The sequence below is a fragment of the Lycorma delicatula genome, chromosome 5 (genome assembly GCF_047948215.1).
Source record: "Lycorma delicatula isolate Av1 chromosome 5, ASM4794821v1, whole genome shotgun sequence".
Lineage (NCBI taxonomy): Eukaryota > Metazoa > Arthropoda > Insecta > Hemiptera > Fulgoridae > Lycorma > Lycorma delicatula.
The window spans coordinates 27,864,805-27,886,373 of record NC_134459.1 but is presented as its reverse complement, the minus strand read 5'-3'; positions in this window follow the sequence as shown (position 1 = coordinate 27,886,373).

The following is a 21,569-nucleotide window of genomic DNA, read 5'->3' as shown; positions in this document are numbered from 1 at the left end:
TTGTTATTTATCTTACAGACTTCTCTAGGAGTATCTATCCCAATAAATTTCACCCTTCTAACTATTTAAGAAATGAATAATGGGAATGGGGTTCATTAATGGGATAATGAGTAAACCAGAGAGGACTTTCTAATGTACAGAATGTCTCACGAACAAACGAAAAGAATTTCAGACCATATACTAAAAATGGAAATAAAGAAAGTGATCACATAAAAGCACGGATCCAGAAAAATAACCTAACACCGAGGAACTACTACTATTTGTGGGTATGATATGAAATCATTACTACACAAACAAAACGTAATTAGAAAAGTAGAATTAGTTTCATGAATTTTCACGACAATTAAAATTAGACGAAACAATCGTGATACAAGAAGAAGAGATATCCAGGAAATGTTAACTGGAATGGAATATTATATAAAACGTGAAAGAAGACATTTTGAAAAGTTGTTGTAATAATAGATTTTTAATTATTTATTTCTAATAATTTATTTGATTTTAGATATTTTCAATTATCGAAATAAATTTTGTTTCGCTTTAAAATTAAAATACGATATTTTACTGCAATTTTCTATTTGTTTTTTTTTATTAATAAAGATCAAATTTCTTAAACGGTTTTTCATATTAAGTCGACGTTATTTTCATAGATACTTCTCAGAATTAAATTTCTTTAAAATTTTCTTGAAAATTTTTATTTATATACTGGATTTAACATTATTTTAGATCAAACGTAAATTGTGTTTTGCCACAACAATTTCATTAATAAATAAAGAGACGTCTTTATCGTTTGATTCCTATAACCGCGAAAGCTACTGAATAAATCACTTGGAAATTTTAACTGCAACTTTCTTATGACCCCCAGAATGTATCTATCACATTTCAAACCTCAGCAATCTCTTTACTATACAAAGCAAAGAAAATAAAGTACTTTCACTAAATTTAATGTCATTGTCTATATCAATAAATATTGTCTATAAAAGATCAATTTATTTTATTACCGTAATATACATAAAATTAAATTAGATTGATAATAACATTAAACTGCTATTCACATATTTAACAAAGTTTTGATGGCTTGAAGAATATTGAATTTCAATATCAATATCGACTTCAGAAAATTATATGTTTTATTGAATTTGATGTTATTGTCTGATCTGGCTGCGACCCTCTCCTTGTTTCCTTTTTCCTGTTTAGCCTCCTGGAATTACCGTTCAGGTATTATTTCAGAGGATGATATTTATGAGTGTAAATGAAGTCTAGTGTTGTACAGTCTCAGTTCGACCATTTCTGAGATATGTCGTTAATTGAAACCCAACCACCAAAGAACCCCGGTATCCACGATCTAGTATTCAAATCCATATAAAAGTAACTGCCTTTACTAGGACTTGAACACTGAAACTTTCAACTTCCAAATCAGCTGATTTGGGAAGACGCGTTCACTAATAGACTAACCCGGTGGGTTTAGATCTGGCTGCGACCCGCGAGAATTCATCCTCACACGAGCAATGTAGCATTCTGTAGATTTTTATACCATGAACTAAAAAGATTCATTAAATTAAGTCATACTCATAATTGGTGTAGATTCGAGTTTCAATTTGATATCATATTTTCATAACTCCTACGTTCGTGTGGTCACAGATAGGAAGAAGAACGTCTAGGGCTATTAGAAGTTATAATCGTAGAAAACGTGAATCTAAGCCGGAACGTTCTAAAAAACTTGAAGGCAAAGTCGGTTCAAAATCGTTTCAATTTTCGAAAAATATGTTAGAGGTCTAAAAACAACCTTTGACTATCTCCCTGTAGCTGAATATCTAAGTTTGAAAGGTATTCAGGTAGATAATATTATTAAAATATGTAATCATTTCAAAAGAAAATAATGACGTAATTAAACTCCTGTACTTTGCTACGTTAAGAGCAAAGTAGTTCAACAACTTGAATATCCTTCTGATTTCATTAAAATTAATTTTATGAACACGTCCTTTATCAAAATATTTCTTAGATAATTTTAGATAGTATAATATCCTATTTCAAACAACATTATTTGGAGCAAAAGAAATAAGAGAAGAAAATTTCATATCTATTTTTAAATACAGGGTCAAGTTTATTATTAGGTTGGCAGTTTACTCTCGGGATCTGAAAATATTCCTTAATCCTTACAGATTTATTTTGTCTGAAACTGATCAAATATCAGCCCGATCAAATACAAACTGACTTTGAAAAGAGGACTCGTTGAATCACTGCAAAAAGTTTTGCAATATAATAACGGTTTCATACAGAGTTTCAAATATAGTCTTGAGTCGAGATCTATTAATGAAATAAAAATTTGAAATTGAATATTCATGCTGGCCGTATTCCGGTAGGTGAACAAAGAGGCCGATATAATGCGCTTACAATTAATGAAGTAGCTGCATTATTAATGGACAAAGACAAAGGTCGAAGGGATATTGTGTTACATGTTCATGATGGTCGACTACAATGTGTTTCTGAGCTTCATCGTTCTTAAGATCCGTTAAAATAATAAAAACAAAAAATGTCATCTACCCAGAGGTTTAATAGGGTTTTTATTTTATCATGTTTTATGGAATTTGATTTTACTGAAAAGTTGTTAATCATCTAACTTAATATATTTTACGGTAAGATAAAAATAGCGACAAGTCTGATAGCAAACGTCCACACATAAATACAAAAAAAAATTACAACTTTTATTTTGAAGTTCTATACGCATATAGCGCGGGAAAAGCCACGACCGTAAATGCAAGTTTTTTTTATTTTATAATACATTTCAAAAAGATTAGTAGTTGTATAGTTGCGGGAAAGGTCTTGTTAAATTTTTTAGGTCAAAAACGATACGAAATCATCAAGTTCATCCACTAATTGAAATTCCATAAATTTCAGTAGGGTTTCTTTTTACTCTTGGAGCAGAAATCTGAGCGAAAAATTTCGTAAACTAATAACTCGAAAAGGAACTATTATGAACCTATATTTATATGAACCTTTGTTTTTATTTTCATTTGTAGAATACGTCTTGAATTTTTTCTTGTTTCTTCCTGGAACATTGTGCATGTAGAGTATGCACATACTGTGCATACTCTGTCCTCTCTCTCTCTATTTATTACATTATAGTAACATAATGTAATAAATTACAAAAAAAAAAAAATATATATAAATTTTTCTATAGTTATATAAATATTGTAGATACAATTTACCTGTAAAGATTTACAAGTTTTGCTTTTGCAGTAGTGCTTCATGTTTTGAAATCTGCTGCTAAAGTATTTATGAATATTTGAAGATATATTCAATAACTCCATTAAGGTCCGAGGCCTTTCGAAGAAACTTGGCTTCTTCTGCTACCTGTAAAATATAACAAACTTAAAATAGCAATTTTCTTTTAACCTTCTTCTGATACTAACGTTTATGTATAATGTACGAAGTCTCTGGTTGGGGTTTGACTAAATAATTGGTAATTTAGTCGGATATTCTACTGGATTAAAATTTGGGGATCGGGTGGGAGTGTAACTAGGAAATTTGAGTCAATTCTCAGGTGATCGCTAGTTTTATAATCGTTTATAAATCTTTAGGAGTAATAATTTACTCTCAGAATAAGTAAAAATAACATAAACTTCGGTTTTTAATGAAATTCCGTGTGCCGTGGTTCTTCCGTGGATAAACTTTATTTTCCACGCATCCATTTTTTTATCTTTTACCTCCAGGTTTAGTGGATAAGAACTTTACGATCTGTGGAGTGAGGTCATCATCGGCTAGAGGCTAATAGATGATTCCTGACCGGCCATAGGGTCTTCCGCGCCTACCTGTGTGGTGGAGGGCGGATGACCCATACTATCCTTACTGCGGCGACCCGGATATCCCAGAACACATGGTGTTCTGGTGCTTGCAGTGGGATGAATACCTCCTAGCTTTCTCGGCGATTACCGGACCGCTCAGCGTGGATAACATAATCAGCACCATGTTGTGGAGCCCCAAGAGTTTTGATACCATTGCAGGGTTCGTGGCGAGGGCCTCTGTGGAGCAACCGTTCGCACTTGCTTGCACGAGCGAGTCCCGACACCCGGAGTGGGGACCCAGAGATTCTACTCTGAGGGGTTTGAGGCAGGCGCAAAGTGAGATCCGACCGGCGGGCCGAGACGTGGAAGCCCGTTAGAGTAAAGGAAACTCCCCGGGCTGTGTAATACTTAAATGCAGGATCCGGTCCGAGGAGAAGAAGAAAAAGGGAAAAAAACAGAGGCTAGCTGATGATCTATAGGGTAAAATCGGAGCTACTACAGCGCAATACAGATTACAACAGGGGAAGATGCAATAGATAGATTAACAAAACTTGAAAATAAAACCTATAAGATTGGTCAATGGCCGAAAAATTTCTGAAAATACTTATGATACCCATTTCAAAGAAAAACAATGCCAAATATTGTAAGGATTATAGGACTATAAGTCTAATATCCCATGTCAGAAAAGCATTAACAAGAATAATACTGAACAGGATAGAGGAGAGTTAGTGAAAATGTTGGATGATAAACAGTTTGGTTTTATAAAAAGGAAACGGAACTAGGGACGCAATAAGCTGTTTGATAGGGAGACCGATATATTTATAAAGTTTTTTACACATGTTTCACTGACTGGGAGAAAGCCTTAGATAAGAATAAATGGGATAAACTAATGAAAATATTCAGGGAACTGGAATAAAATTGGATCGGAGGGATAGAAATCTATTAAAAAAATATACGTAGGACAAAGGGTACAAGTTCAAATAGAATGAGAAGAAACAGAAGCAATAAAATTAGGAAGATGAGTGAGACAGGGTTGCTGCATGTCATAAGTCCTTTTAAAAATTTATGGAGACCGACTAATTGAGGAAGCTTTGGAAGACTTAGACGATGATAATTATGAAACAGAAGTAGGAGAAAAAATAAAGATAATTAAGTTAACAGATGATTAAGTTTAGGATTACGAGCATAAAAACTATGATATCTTGGTTATTATATAAAGGTTCCATGTATATTAATATTTGAAATCAGCTACGCATGATTAAGCACTGAAGTGCAAAATGCTGTCAGTTGCTATCCGTGAGAAAAATATCTATTATCCGCCAGACAGATGTTCCATTACATTGCTAAAATTCTTAGTTTACTATTTTTTAATCGGTTCTGGGCTCTAGAAACAACGTACTAGATGTGGATGTATGAACAGTAAGAGCTATATATTTTAACAATATTGTACAGTTAAAAAATAAATTTAAAAAACACTTTTGCAATATAAATACTGTTCAAAAGAGAACAGAATATTTTCAATTACCCTTGAAAAATTTAAATCATAAAAAATTAAGTTGCCTTTTTTTAGGATTTACAACTAGTTTATATGTTTATTACTTCTTACCTTTCTTAGCTTCATTATTTGGTCTATTGTTGACGGGTTTCGAAACCGGTGTATTGTCATAAGTTATTGTATTATGTTATTATTCATTAAAAATATGTAAATTCATTAAAAATCGTGTAAATAGCGAAAAATTCAGTACTATTAGTAATTAATAGTTTAATCAAACCTACTTTTAAACAAGGACCGCCATTTGGTATTGTAAATAATGTTTCTGATGTTAATTTATTTACAGGTTCATTCTTTAACCAGCCATTATACAGCGCCGCAAATGTGAAATTGATAAAAGTAACAATTACGAAAAAATAAAAGTTTAAAAAAGTAATGTGGCTGCCATTTTTACTTCCTTGTACGAAATAAAGGAAGTATTGTAAAAATGCGAAAAATTTCGGTTAGGTATATCAGATTTCAACGGAAATACCATTTTGACAATCCCTGAATCCATTTTAACTAGTTTCGGCGTGACGTCTGTACGTATATGTATGTACGTTTGTAACTGGCATAACTCAAAAACGATTAGCCATAAAATGTTGAAATTTTGTATTAGCACTGCTGCAACATCTAGTTGTGCACCTCCCTTTTTGATTGCAATCGACTAGACCAAAAATGTGTAAACAGTCAGACCTCTAAATAAAGCGGAGTTTCAATTTTGAAAAATTCTGATTTTGGATTTTTTCTTAACTGTGGCTATAAGTCCTCGTTGAGAGCTTTTCAACGATATATCTATCATAAGTGGTACTTATTTTCATTGGTTCCAGACTTATAGCTAAATAAAATTTTAACTAATGAAATATTTGGATCTTACAAGGGGAAGGTACATCGGTTCGAATCCGATTTCATATACTTTATATATTTATACACATATATAAATATATATTTTTTTTTAATTTTCTTTTTTAATTTAAATATATTGATTTATTAATAACTATTAACCTCTGATTAAAAAACAAAAACAATAAACAATAATTCGATAATAACAATACAAAAATATAAAAAAACCGAAGTTATTAGTGAAATAAAATCTTTTGTAATTTCTATTTTAATTCAAAAATGTTTACAATCAAGAGGTTAATAATTATTAATAAATCAACATATTTAAATTTAAAAAATAAAGGTAAAAAAAAATGTTTATACGAAGTCTGATTCGAAACGATGTGTGCACGGTTACGGATCCGACACGTTCTCATTTAGACCACTTATCTAGTTGTGTGACATGAAACAAAATTGTTGTATAAAGTAATATAAAATGCTGATACAGACACCACAAAAAATGTGATGATGTGGTGTCCACCACAAAGCAATTATATAACTGTCCACTTTATTAAAAAATTGGAGGATCGTATCTCACTTTCAAATGAAATAAGTTTAAATGTAGTGCAACAAAAAAATGTGTACGTGTAATTTAATAGGCGTACAAGGAGTTCATGTGGTGTCCACATCAGATTTTGAAATACGTGAACGTTTTACACCGTCGTATTTACTATTCACTCGATAAAGGGATTTTCTGAATAAATTTAGTTTTTTTTATAGAAGTACAATTTGGCGATGGAGTGGTTCCGAAACGCGTCAACAATCTTAACAACTTATAACTATTGTCTTCTATGAAGAAAAATATATTACTAATGTCTTCATAAATATTAATTATATTCTAAAATTGAGAAATACACTAATTTATAGTTAATGAAGCCCGTTAAACAGATTATTATGTATAAAATAGACTGAAAGTAATGCAGTACACAGATTTGCGGATTTTTATAAACTATCTACATTCTATGTCAGTGTCACTTGATGTTTTACTACTGCTCAATGATCGATTATCAAATGGATTAATTAAATATCTATTGAAAATTTATAGAAAAGAAATTATTTTACGTTAATAATAAAAAATGATATGTTTTCTGAAGTTAGACTTTACTGATTATTTCAGAAGGGTCGCGACGCTGTGTAATCAGAAAGCTAATTAAATGTATCATAGCCCATGACAAGTACCCTTTGTTTATATTTACTTTTAGTTAAATCGAGCTTTAGTGTAAATGGTGTAATGTGGTAAGCGAATAGTACAAGATTAGTTTTAATCAGTTTGGGTTTTAAGAGGTCTATCTCGACACTCTTAAAAATATCTAATTCCCTCAAAAAATATTTAGTTGCCCTTAGAAGCTATTTTATATTATAAACAAATCTTTTAATATTTATAAACATAAAAATATGAAAACACTACATTGATGATAAGATATATTTTTTATTAAATTAGATTCTAAAATAAATACTAATTAGATGATATTCCCTGATGTCACTTTTAAACTATTTTGTTATATTGCAATACGTTTATATTTTGTTATATTGTTTTCTAAGCAATACGTTTGCTTAGCAACCCACATTGACACATTCTAATGGTAAACTAATCGTCGAAAATCAACTGATTTCGAAGTCGAAGTTCTCAGATTCAAATCCTAATAAAGGTAATGCTCACTCGAAAAAGGGATTTTCTGAATAAATTTAGTTTTTTATAAGAGTACAATAAGTCTTTTATTCGGATTTGAATACTAGATCGTGGATACTGGTGTTCTTTGGTGGCTTTGTTTCAATTAGCCACACGTTTCAGAGTAGTCGACCTGAGTTTGTTCAGGACTACAAATTTACCGGTACAGTTACATTACACTGATAAGCCGCCAATGACTTTAATTGTTAATGCAACCATAAATAAAAGTATTAAAAAAATAAATAAAATTATTAAGTAATCGAATACTAAACTTACAGAAATAAAAAAGAGTAAATGAGTTAAAAAAGAAAATGATTTGTAACTGGTGTTCGGGCTGTTGTACCGTAAAACTTTGTATGACGCATAATTCTAAGAATTCTAACTAAAAAGCGCGCTTACAGTTGTAAATAATAGTGACTACTAAAGTAATCACTCCATCCGATATCACTAGATATTATTTTTTTCATAATCTAATAACACTCCTTCGTTCTAAAAATCCTCGATAATTTAAGTTTTTCATATCTTTTTACATTACCGAAATAAAAAAAATAATTCTTAAAAGATTATTTACCTTAAATAACGTTACTAAAAACAAGCTTAAGAATTTCAGGCAAAAATAAAACAAAATGTTTATTTAAACGGCAGCGAGCCATATCGGAAGACGGAGCATCCGGGCCGCTAGAATCGGCCGCTGGAGACTAACGAGATAGCACAGACTTAGGTCTGCTGCCGGAGTCGCGCTTTATTTTTGCGAGAAAATATCAAACCAAATTTATTTCTCACACTTAAACATCGCATGTTTATTATCTCCAATTTAACAGATATATCAGACAATTAAAAATATCAATACATATGACTAAAGAGGATGCGGAGAGAAAATTGTATAATTTTAAAAGTTATTCTATTTCGTTTAAAGTTCTCTAAAACATTGTAAATGTACATTGATTTATATCAATTTCAAATAGATGAAAAAAGTAAATTGATTTTCCGTAAGTAAAATTATTTTTTAATTAGTAATAGTAATTATCTTTTAAAAAAAAGCATTAAACTGAGTTTTATAAAAAAACCAATTGTTGAAAATTTATTATAATGAATATCCTGTTTCAATTACTGCATTATGAAATAAAAAAAAAATAATAATTTTTATTACATAATAGTAATAACAACAATAATAATGATGATGATAATAATAATTGAAAAAATAAGTAGACAAAATCGTAAATAAAGACCTTAAGGAAAAGGCCTTCAACAAATTGAAAACTTTTTGTCATTATCTATCTATTTATATATATATATATATAGTTTTTTATACATTATAAATGAAAATTGCTTCACTTGTCACACAATATACATCATTGTCTATTAATTTTGAAGGTGAAACCATGCATACAATTGTAATAAGAAATAATAAAGGATGCCATCAATTTTACGTAATTCATTTGGTTAGTCTGAAAATAAAACATGCTCCAGTCGACACAAATATAATTACATTTAGTTATAGTAAAATTTATTACTTTAAATAGCTTACCAAATTTACGTAATAAATACTTAAGTAAATAATGCCATTTCAAAGAAACCTTTTTTTAATATAAAGGAAATGCCAATTTTTACTAAAAAGTAAATAAAACTTTTATGAGAAGCAGATATTTGGGAACAATAAAGGTATGATTTAATAACCACACATATACTAAACGCTAAATTACTTGGGCGAGTGACTTTGTTGTAAGATAGATTCGCTTTTATCACACCATTAGTTCTCCCGTTCAAATACAGTTTGATAGGAAGGTATTCAAATAAAGCTCCCAGGCACAACTTGATAACGAATGAAATGTTTTTTATGCTTCCATTCAAGGTCATCCAATACGTATGATATCTCTTTAATGGCATTTTTGAACTACAAACTACTCGATGGAATGGAAGGTGTCGCAGATGGTAATAGTCGCGAAACCTGGTAAGCCGACCCATGACGTACCTTCATTCTGTTGAAGGTATCTGAAAAATGACTTATTCTGAGACTATGACCGATTTTGGAGCAAAGACGTGTTATTCCTGATCATCAGTTCAGCTTCAGACAGGGTTACTCAACAATCGTAGAAACACATAGGATTGTTAACGTTGTCAGGAATTGCCTAAAAGAGAAGATGTGTTGCTAGGTTGTTTTTGGATGTCCAGTAGGTCTTTAATAAGGTCTGGCTTCCTGATCTACTCTATAGATTGAAAAGGAGCCTTTCTCAAATGTATTACTTGATCCTACACAGCTACCAGGAAAAATGTTTTTCCCAAGTAAGGTAAAATCAACCCACCGGGTTGGTCTAGTGGTGAACGCGTCTTCGCAAATCAGCTGATTTCGAAGTCGAGAGTTCCAGAGTTCATGTCCTAGTAAAGCCAGTTACTTTTATACAGATTTGAATACTAGATCGTGGATACCGGTGTTGTTTGGTGGTTGGGTTTCAATTGAACACACATCTCAAAAATGGTCGACCTGAGACTGTACAAGACTACACACACTTCACTTACATTCATACATATCACCCTCATTCATCCTCTAAAGTAATACCTGACGGTGATTCCCGGAGACTAAACAGGAAAGTAAAAAAAAAAGTGAGGTAAAATCAAGACTTCTCTGAATTCTTTGATACCGGGTTGGGTGTTCCTTAGGGCTCAGTTCTGGGCCCGGTTCCCTAATCGGTCTTTACAACGGACCTTCCGACTCCAGAGAACATCACAATTGCATCGTTTGCTGATGGCATCGGATCCTGGTTGTGGATACTGACCCTGACGTAGCTTGCTCTAAATTGCAAACTATTTTAGATTTAATTAACTAGCTAGCTAAATGGAATTTGAATGAAAGTTATCCGGCTATGTCTTCACATGTTACGTTTGCGATGAGGAGGAGTGACTGCCCGCGAGTACAACTTAATGGCGTTTTCGTCCCGCGTGCGAAATCTAGGACTGCATCTAGATCTGAAGCGCCTTGGTTTGCGAAAAGCGCAGAAATAAGCGATTTAAACGTATAAATTTCTTTAAAGGATTTCAATGGAAGACTTTATTAGATTATTTAATAATGACATTATTAAATATTGGTTACTTTGTTAACCTATTCATTTCAAGATGAAATTTTTATTTAAAAATTGAAACTAAAGTAATTTTTTTTACATTTTAATAATTTATTAATTTATGACGCATGAAATAAGTAAACATTTAAAAAAATGCCTTATAAATTACTAAATAAATATCTTTCCTTTTATTTGCAAATAAGTGGGCTTTTTTGACCAATTTTAATCAGAAATGATTATTTAAAAAAATTCAGAACCCTTTTTTTTCATTTTTTAAACTAAATAAACAGTATATATTTATTAAAATTATAACGCTATTGAGAGTTGTAACAAGAACAGTTTTACCTTGTATGCAGCAATATCTTCCATCAATGAAAAAGCGATATATTTCAGAAAATCGTATTCCGATGAAAGAGAATTGTCCCAACATGGTCTTTCATGTTTTATGGATTATCTGGAGATAATCCATGATAAGACATGGATTATCTCTATTTATTATCTATTATCTATTATTATCGATTATTATCTATTTATTTTATACATGTAACTACTTTATTTAAATTAAGTATTGGTAACTATAGAATTCTGGCATTTACCGATTATACTGTATTAATATTTTCAAACGACTCCGCGTAATAACCGATTTGGATGCTGATTGCGTGGTTAAACCGATATCTATTAACATAAAATCACATAAAAACATAATATATTTCTTTTTCCCAAGTTCAGGAATATAACCCAATAACTCATTTCGAATTAAAATTCAGTTAGAGATATGCAGTGCCTCTTTTCCATCAAGTAATTGGTTTTGATCTTCTGTAGAAAGAGATAAGAATTTGGGGTGTTATGGTAGATAATGGACTCAAGCGGTATACGCATATTAATTATTTACGTACAAAATTTAAAGGTTTAATCGTTCAGTTTTATAAATTAAAGAAAATGAAGTACATTTAATTATAAAACAAATATATTTTGAGCATGCTTAATCTTTGTTCCAGTGTTGTATCCCCTAGGGAGCTGTTCTGGATACACACTTACGTAAATTATTCATTATTCCAAAGCAAAGAAGCAACCTTTAGTTTTTACCATGTTTCTTTACTAATATCAACATTTCTGACAATTCGTCAATTTTATGTAAAACGCAAAATTTATCACTTATTTAATAATAAAAACACTCTAGTGTGGACACCATATGGCTTCCTTGTACGCCTATTAAATTATATATACACACCTTTCTAAGAAAAGGACATACTTTTTTTTTCATCAATAACATCTGATATTTTTTCATTTTTCTTTTTTATTGTTATTATTGAATTATTATTTATCGTAAAAAAAATTTACAATGAGAGGTATTAATAAATAATGTATTAAAATTTTAAAAAAATTAAATAAAAAGTTAAAATAAAAAGAGATTAAGTCTGATTCGAACCGATGTGCCTTCCCCTTTTAAGATCAAAATATTTCATTAATTAAAACTTCATTTGCCTCTAACTCTGGATCCAATGAAAATAAATATCACATAATATTTCGTTGAAAAGCTCTCAATGAGGGCTTATTACTGCAGAAAAAGTCTTGGACACTTTTAGTTAGTTCAGTCGATTGTAATCAAAAAGGGAGGTATACAACTTTTTGTTACAACAGTCCTAAACCAAATAATTTCAACATTCTACGGAAAATCATTTTTGAGTTATGCGAGATAAACACGTATTTACAGACGTCTCACTGAAACTAGTCAAAATGGATTCAGGGATGGTCAAAATGGATATATCAGTTGAAATCTGAAAAACCTAAATTTTTCGCTCTCACAATACTTCCTTCACTTCGTACAAGGAAGTAATAAATTTCACCTCGTTGCAGTTATTTTGACGTCGTCATAATATAACTAATATGATCTGATAATATTTTTTATGGTTACTAGAAGGCAAATAGTATACGCTAAAGCAAATTAATAAATTTAATCCATAAGTTTTTTGTTCTTTTATTTCGTGTTAAAGGAACCAAATATTAAGACTTATCGGTCTGAATTTTACATTAAATTGGATGATTTAAATTTAATTTTATTTTATTTTTAAGTAAATTTTATTTTTAAGTAATGGGTATATATTAAGAAGTCAAAACGTTTTTAGGATGTTTTCCTGTTTTCTTTCTTATGTCTATGTTCCGAATCTTTTGATTATTATTTTTTATTCTTATTTTCTAGTTCAGTCTATTAAACTAACCGCTAAGGCAGGAGTCTGATTTCAGTTGGTGGTTTTGCCAAATAATATGACTTTTTTTCTTTATTTTGCTATTTTTTTAATTTATTTATATATTTTGGTAGTTAAAATAAAATAAAATATAATTTCAATACAAAAAATTTTAAATAACAATAAAAGCACTTAAAATAATGTAATTTTATTGAATGAGTTTTATCAGAATGTTCAGTAATAATTACCTGAACGTTTACAATCTGAAATTCGATTAAATCATAAAAAAATCAATTATTTTTGCAAAAATAAATATCAATTTTTGTTTGATTTACAACGACCAATCAGATTTAATGAATTATGCAATGGAATTTCTAAATTGTAGTTTTTAAATTCAAATACTGTAACGCTAAAATTAATTTAATTTCTCTTTTTTATATTGTTTACCAAAGCAATAATTAGCACCGGTTGAATTAATTACAAACAAAACTGAATTAAACAATGAATATTTCTATTAAATAAAATGTATCCCTTGTAAAAAAAAAACACAATAAAGTAATTGATCAAATATAAAAAAAAATTTAAAAAAAAACGAATTCTATTGTTTGCATTTACAGGAAACAGAATACATTACAAAAAGCGAAATCCTTGCCAGTTCTTATGATGGTGACGAGATGCCTCAGGGTGTTGAAAAGGAAAGTAAGAATGTCTGTAATCAGTTATTTCTTTCTTTTTTTTTGCAAGCGGTTTCTCTTTTTGAACGATAAGGCTGACTGCGATTAATTGCAGCGGCTTTAAATAAAACTTTTTTTTTACATCACATCGCTTTCCATCACTATTATTTTGCATTTATTTGTGAGTATAATTTATCTTATTTAAACATTAAATAAAGAAATTATATGGACGTGAAATTAAATATTATGTTGAATTTTGCAAAAATATTTGCTAATATGTTATTTATTTTACAAACATGTTAAGTAACCAAATTACTGTAATATATAAACTAAGCATATAAATTACATTACACGCGAAAAAAGTGAAGGAAGATAAAACCTCTCTCTTTTTCTCTGTATACTTTTTTTGTAACTTGAAATCACGATAAAATCAACTAGTATTTATTTTAATCTTTAAACCTCACAATGATTTCAATTATTTCTACCGTTATATATTAACAGTTAAAAATAAACATGTACAGCTAACGATTTAAATTATTAACTAAACAATAACTTCAAACAAAATCCCCATAAACTTCAAAGATAACGTTATAAAGGTTTAAGATAATACACGGTAAAAACAATCACACGGATACTATTTTTATAATTATCAGACAATTCTATCTAGAAGATAATGCATTTTTGAACTGATATCTTTATGTTTATTGTTAATTTTTATGTTCTATTATGTTATGTATATGACGGCAGAATGGAATGTATAAAACATACTGAAAATGTTAGGACGTTGGGAGTGTTAATAAATTGAGGTTAAAAGATTAGAGCAGAAAACGGCATCAAATCGATCGTACGACTGATGACTAGAAAGCGAAAAACTGAATAATTCTTCATGTAAAATAAATTCATATTTAATCAATGTAAATCTCTTAAACAATAGTTCAAAATTAACAATGAAACAGAAGTCATGTTTATTTTACTTCAAAAATTTATTTTTTTAAAAAACGTAGTTATTCCTTGGCCTCAGGAATTCGAAAATTCATAGATGCAATAACAAGTGGAATGTATAAAACATACTGAAAATGTTAGGACGTTGGGAGTGTTAATAAATTGAGGTTAAAAGATTAGAGCAGAAAAACGGCATCAAATCGATCGTACGACTGATGACTAGAAAGCGAAAAACTGAATAATTCTTCATGTAAAATAAATTCATATTGAATCAATGTAAATCTCTTAAACAATAGTTCAAAATTAACAATGAAACAGAAGTCATGTTTATTTTACTTCAAAAATTTATTTTTTTAAAAAACGTAGTTATTCCTTGGCCGCAGGAATTCGAAAATTCATAGATGCAATAACAAGTTACGCCAGTTCATTCTACCTTGAACCAACCCGAGCAAATCGTCATCCCTACATTCGACTTCCCGCAGATCAAACCTATATTATTTTCTCAATATTAAATTAAATTTTCATTTTTAAAGCCCTCCCTATTTTTCGAGCTCCATTTTCAATGAAAATAGTATTTTCATAATAAAGAAAATACTATTTTTAGAAAAATACAGAAAGGGAATTGTTTCATGCGTTTATTTCTTAAAATTCTTGTACGCCATAACACGGCATTTTTCTGCATAAGAAAATTAAAATGAAAAAAAAAATTAATAATTTAAGTCTCTCAGTTTCTGTGGTAGAGAATCCTGCTGTAAGAAATCATAACATTCTCTTTGTTACTTTCATGACACAAATAAATTATTAATGCTTTCAAAAAATTGACTGCAATGTTTGTTTTTTATGTCTGGTTTATTTAGTTAATTAAAATGCGAGTATTTAAACATGGGAATATTTATTTCTGGTCATCATGCAACATAAGAATGTATTTATTCAGTTCATCAGTTAATTTGTCTGTTTTAAATTACTTCTTTCCTAAATCTTATAATTTTATTTTATTCGTGATTATATTATTTGTTTTGTGGAAGAAAAATCATCTGTAACACAATTTTTTTTTTTTTAACAAGAAATAATATTTATATTTTTAAAACTCTTCCCTTAACCAATTTTAAAGCGTTTTATTTTTAAATCTCTTCCTATTTTTCAAATCGCAATGAAAAATTCCCCATGGAAAAAACTTTTGTTGGATTTTTATCTTGTTTTATTTTAATAAATACATTTTATATCTTCCATTATTATTTTCAAAATTTTAAATTTTATTCGATTTAGTTAAAGAAAAATTATGCACTGAACCTTTATGGCATGTGTCTATGCTTATTGTGTTATAAAAAAAAGCCATATCGTGTCCGTCCCTTGGCGATTCTAATTCCTTGGAATTATCCTGGCAGGTTTTATGGGTGGTTTGTCATTGCCTTCCCAAAGTGGTTAATTGAAACCCAACCACCAAAAAACACCGATATCCACACGTCTAGTATTCAACTCCACAAAAAAGAAGCTGCCTTTACAAGGATTCGAACCTTAGAACTCCCGACTTCGAAAATCAGTTGACTTGCGATGAAGAGTTTAACCACTAGACCAACCCGGCGGGTTTGTCATAACGTAGCAGTTAGATGAACATGTCATTATTTTCAAAATTATGTTAAACGATCATGGAAAAGTTTTTACCTTATATACATAAGATTGGTTGAGCATATGAAATGCTAGAAGAGAATAAAACTTTGGATGGTAGACACCATTTTTTAATGATAAAAAAAAGGTAATAAATGTGTTAAGAAATCATTACCTGGATGTGAAATAGAGATGCTTGAAAAGCGGATTTGCAAGATGTGTGTATAATCAAGTTCTGTATTAGTGTACGTATAAAAGACAAAATAACTATTATATATTAAAAAATAATTTTACTTCAGATGTTTTTATTTTAACATAATTATTTAAATCTGCTTTGAATGTTCAGAATGATTCACGAAGATAAACAATTTTCAAATAATGTTGTGCTGGAGAAAATAAAGAAGAAAGTTCATGTAAACTATAGTTCGAAAACACATCGTTAGCGAGTGTTGGTTTCGAAGTTAGTTTATTGTTTGTGTTTGTATTTATTATGCTTCTAATTTTGTCTTTTATTTAAATTGATTTTTCAGATCAGGTTTCACAAAAAAACATAAAATTTACTCCTTACCTTTGACCGCAAGAATTACAATCTGGTTTAGTTTTACTAAAGCCGAAGAAATTGGGGCGAAATCTTTCGCCAGCCGACACTCGAAGCGTTTCCGAATCTACATGAAGTTTATACGAACTTTCTTCTTTATTTTCACCAGTAGAACATTTCCTGAAAGTTTGTTAAATTCTTCGTGAATCACTCTATATAAGATGAATTTAATCACTTATGCCATTCACTCTCACTCTCTCTCTCTCTCTCTCTCTCTCTCTCTCTCTATATATATATATATATATATATATATATATAGGTATATGTATAGGTATATACCTCATGTATATATATATAGGTATATAAAACATATAGTTAATTTTACTTAAATTTAAATTGAATCACTGGAAATTGCAAAAATTATTTAGATTATTTTTTCTTGATGAATTAATTCCCCACAGACTTTGAAGTTTGTAAGTGGGATTACGGAAGTGGAATTTTGGAGCGTATGAAAAATTCCATTTATGACCGGATTCGAAACCTGAATAGAAGGTCCAGACGCTACATTCCGCCATGGAGATCATTTTTAATTAAAAAAAATAAATATTGTTGAATTTTGATTCAACCTGCAGAATAATTATAAAATTAAAAAAAAAAACTGTATAAATTAGTAGTAAAAATAGTCATTAAAGTACTGTAAAATATATTTAAAATGAATATTTAATAAATTTAAAAGTTATTATGAAGCCGTCATTTAAAAAAAATTAATCCCTGTAATTAATTACTTTCGTTTGAAATATAATAAATAATAAATAATAATAATAATAATAATAAATACAATAATAATAATAATGGGACTTCATCAAAAATCAGAACGAGTTTACGTGATAAAAACGGGATATATTTTGGACAAAAATCATTTTCACTGATGTTAAGAAAGTTAGCAATATTGTTTACACTTATGAATGTGCAATTTTTGATAAAAAGAACAGCCACTGAGTAAAAAAAATTCAAACAAGACTTTATTTAACCCAGCAAAATATTACTTCGACCTACAAAATTTTTTGTAGGTCCTTATGCTTTTTTTGACATATTTACTTCCAATACAAGGAAGTATTGTAATCACGAAAAATTTTGATTTTCAGATTTCAACGGAAAAATACATTTTGACCTTTCCTGAATTCATTTTGACAAATTTCGGCGTGACATCTATACGTACGTACGTATGTATCTCGCATAACTCAAAAACGCTAAGTCGTAGAATATTGAAATTTTGGATTTAGGACTGTTGTAACATTTAGTTGTACACCTCCTCTTCTGATTGCAATAAACTTGACCAAAAATGTCCAAAAAAGCCCAAAATAAAAAAAAAGTGAATTTTGGACTTTTTTCTTAACTGCAGCAATAAGCCCTAATTGGGAGATTTTCAACGATATATCATAAGTGGTACTTATTTTCATTGGTTCCAAAGTTATAGCCAAATTAAATTTAAATGAATGAAGTTTTTGGATCTTACAAGAGAAAGGCACATACATCGATTCGAATCCGACTTCATTTCCTTTACTTTTCTTTTAATTTTTTTTCTTTAATTTAAATATATGGATTAATTAATAATTATTAACCTCAAATTATTAAAAAAAATTTACAATAAATAATAATTCAATAATAATAAATAAATAAATATATATACGGAAAAAGATCAGGAGTTATTAGTGAAATAAAATTTTATGTAATTTTCATTTAAAAAAGTGTGTATATGTAATTTAATATGCGTATAAGGAAGTCATGTGATGTCTATATCAGTTTTTTAATAAATTATTGAACTATTTCTTTATTTTTTTGATGAATCGGAGGAACCCCATTTACGAACGAAATGTCGGACTCGTTAACAGGTTTCGCAAGATGTTACTAGAATTGCGTATGTGTACCTGAGCCCTACCGACTAAACCTTCTATATCACCAACCCCATCTCCCTGAGCCGGACTCGCAATTAAACATTATCACGGCCCTGGAAGAGCCATTTAAAAAGAATATTCCTGCCAATTGTTTTTTTAAATCAACTAAAAGCTATTATTTTATAGAAACAATATGTCAATATGTCTTCTCTTCTGAAAGTTATGGGTTCGAGTCCCAATCAAGTACGGTACTTTTTCACACATTACAAAAAAAATTTTTTATCATTAATTATTTTATCATTTAACTATATTTCAATTACATGTCATACATATCATCCTCATCTCATTGGTTCATGGGGAGGCTGCTTATTGTTCACTAGTTGAACAGATTGCAACGTTCATATTAGGAATATATATATATATGTATTTAACATTAACAACAATCGACAACTGTTACAAGATGTCATTCAGAATAAACGGAATATACATGAGTTAATTGCTATTGGGCTTTCTCTCCTTCAAGTCAATTACAGACATTCGACACATCTATTCACTTCTCCGAGGGAATAGTTGTGAATATTTAATTGCGTCAAAATACTTACACACACACATATATATATAAATATATATATATATATTAACGTAACCCTGAAATTAATGCATCTTCGTTTAATGTGTCCATAAATGTATTTAAACCACTTTTATTAACGCCTATTGAATTGCAGTTTATTATGTAACTATTTTATATATTTGCTATCTCAACGCAGTTACTGCAGTTTTATTTCACATGATTTATATTTAAATTATTAATATTGTTTTTAATCACATCTGTTTTCTGTTTTATAATTAGTTATTTTTTATGGAGTTGTAATCAAGATTTTACTACGGTTTTCCTCTTGATCCATACAGGTATCAATATATACACTATGTATCAATATAATCAATATAATTATGCACTATCAATATATCAATATAATTATGCACTATTTACGTACCGATTAGAATAAAATATATACTTATTTGAAATAAAAATTCGAAATAGTTAATGAAAGAAAACAAAAAATTAAATTTTTAAACAATATTGATTTATTAAAATTAAACTTAGTTTTAAACGAAGTTAATAGTTATTTTTTAACCACTAATTGTTCTAGTAATTCCATTTTCAGAAATCACATGGTTTTCTTTTTCCTCTATTTCTGTTAAAAATATGTTTTTTATTGATTAAATAGGTAAAAAAAAAAAAAAAAATAGATTTTTATGAAATGAAAAAATTAGGAAAATAAAACTTTTAAATTATTTCTTAAATTTCAACCGGAGAAGTTGGGACCAATTTTAGGGCTTATAAGAAGAGGTTGATATTTTTATTTTTAATTTGGAAAAAATCGAAATTTGAATAATAGGCTGATTGGAAAATTATTATTTTTTAATTAAAATGCGACTATTTTTAAGTCGGCTTTTTCTTAAAGGTTATTTTTATTATACATTTTTTAGTTTTATTCTATTTCAAATATGATTTGATTTAAAAACTGTGCCAATATTAAAAAAATAAATCGTTTTTAAGAAATATAAATGCGATAAACCTGTTTCTTGATAAGAATGATAAAAAGAATAAAAAAAACGATCTTAAGAGACTTTATCGAGCATAAGCTAAGTCTGGGAATATAGGAATACGAATTATTCTTTATCTTTAGCTTTCCAAATAGTTTTCATGAATTTTCAATTAAAATTACTCAGTGTACCAGAGTATATCGTTACAATGTTATAATGTAAGAAATAAAATACAATATATAACTAAGTAATAATTAACAAAGAAGTATATCCTCAAATCATTTGTGAATGTAATGTAGCTTTTTCCATTTACAAAATATTCTAGTTATTAGGAAAGAACTTACAACGGGAAAGTATACAAATCTCTTTAAAAAAAAAAAAAATGAAAAATCTGTTTTCGTGATAAGTTAATGAGATTAAAAATAATAATACGAGTAAATTAATAAAAAATAAAATTTATCCGGACAAAAAACTTCTAAATAAAGCCAAAATCAGCAAATTAAAATAGGTAATCGAACAGAAGGGATGTAAGAATAAATCTTCAGTTTGAAACAGGTGAAATAAGTGGAATACAAAGAAGAAAAAGGAAAATCTTGAGAAAGATTCTAGGACCAATAAAAAAATATAAATATGAAGTAATCTTTACGAATACAATGAAACTGAGAAAATGTCAAATTTCTTCAGAAAAAGAAGAGCCAAGTTCTTCGTTCACCTTATGAGAATGAATGATAACAGGCTCATAAAACAAATCTTCAATCAAGTTTTCAACAAACAAAAACGAAGATTTTTTTTTAATCACTGAGGTCATTACCTCAGTGATTAAAAAAAAATCTGTAAGAGTGGAAATACCTGAAAAAAAAATAAATAAAAAGTGCAGAAAACAGATATAAAATTTCAAGGGTTTCCATGAGAAGGAGAAAAAAGAAACTGACAACATCTGGTCAAAAGAGAGAAGAAAAAACAAACAAATCTATGGGTTGCTGAATGCTAAACCTACGGGTTTGAGTGCCCGCGTCTAAAGCCGAATTGTTGATCCGAGGTAATAATATTGTTCTCCACCAAGATTGACCATAGCCTCAGAAGGAAGTATTTCAAAAATTCTAGAAAAAAATTTGACGCAAACCTATGGGTCTCTATCAAGCCGCTTCGTTATCAGGTTCTTAGCAGACTCTCAAAAATATAAAAACGGAATGTAGCAGATACTCTTAACTGGAACTGATCTATTTTTCGGTTTGAAACCAACTCATCTCTCCAAGCTTTG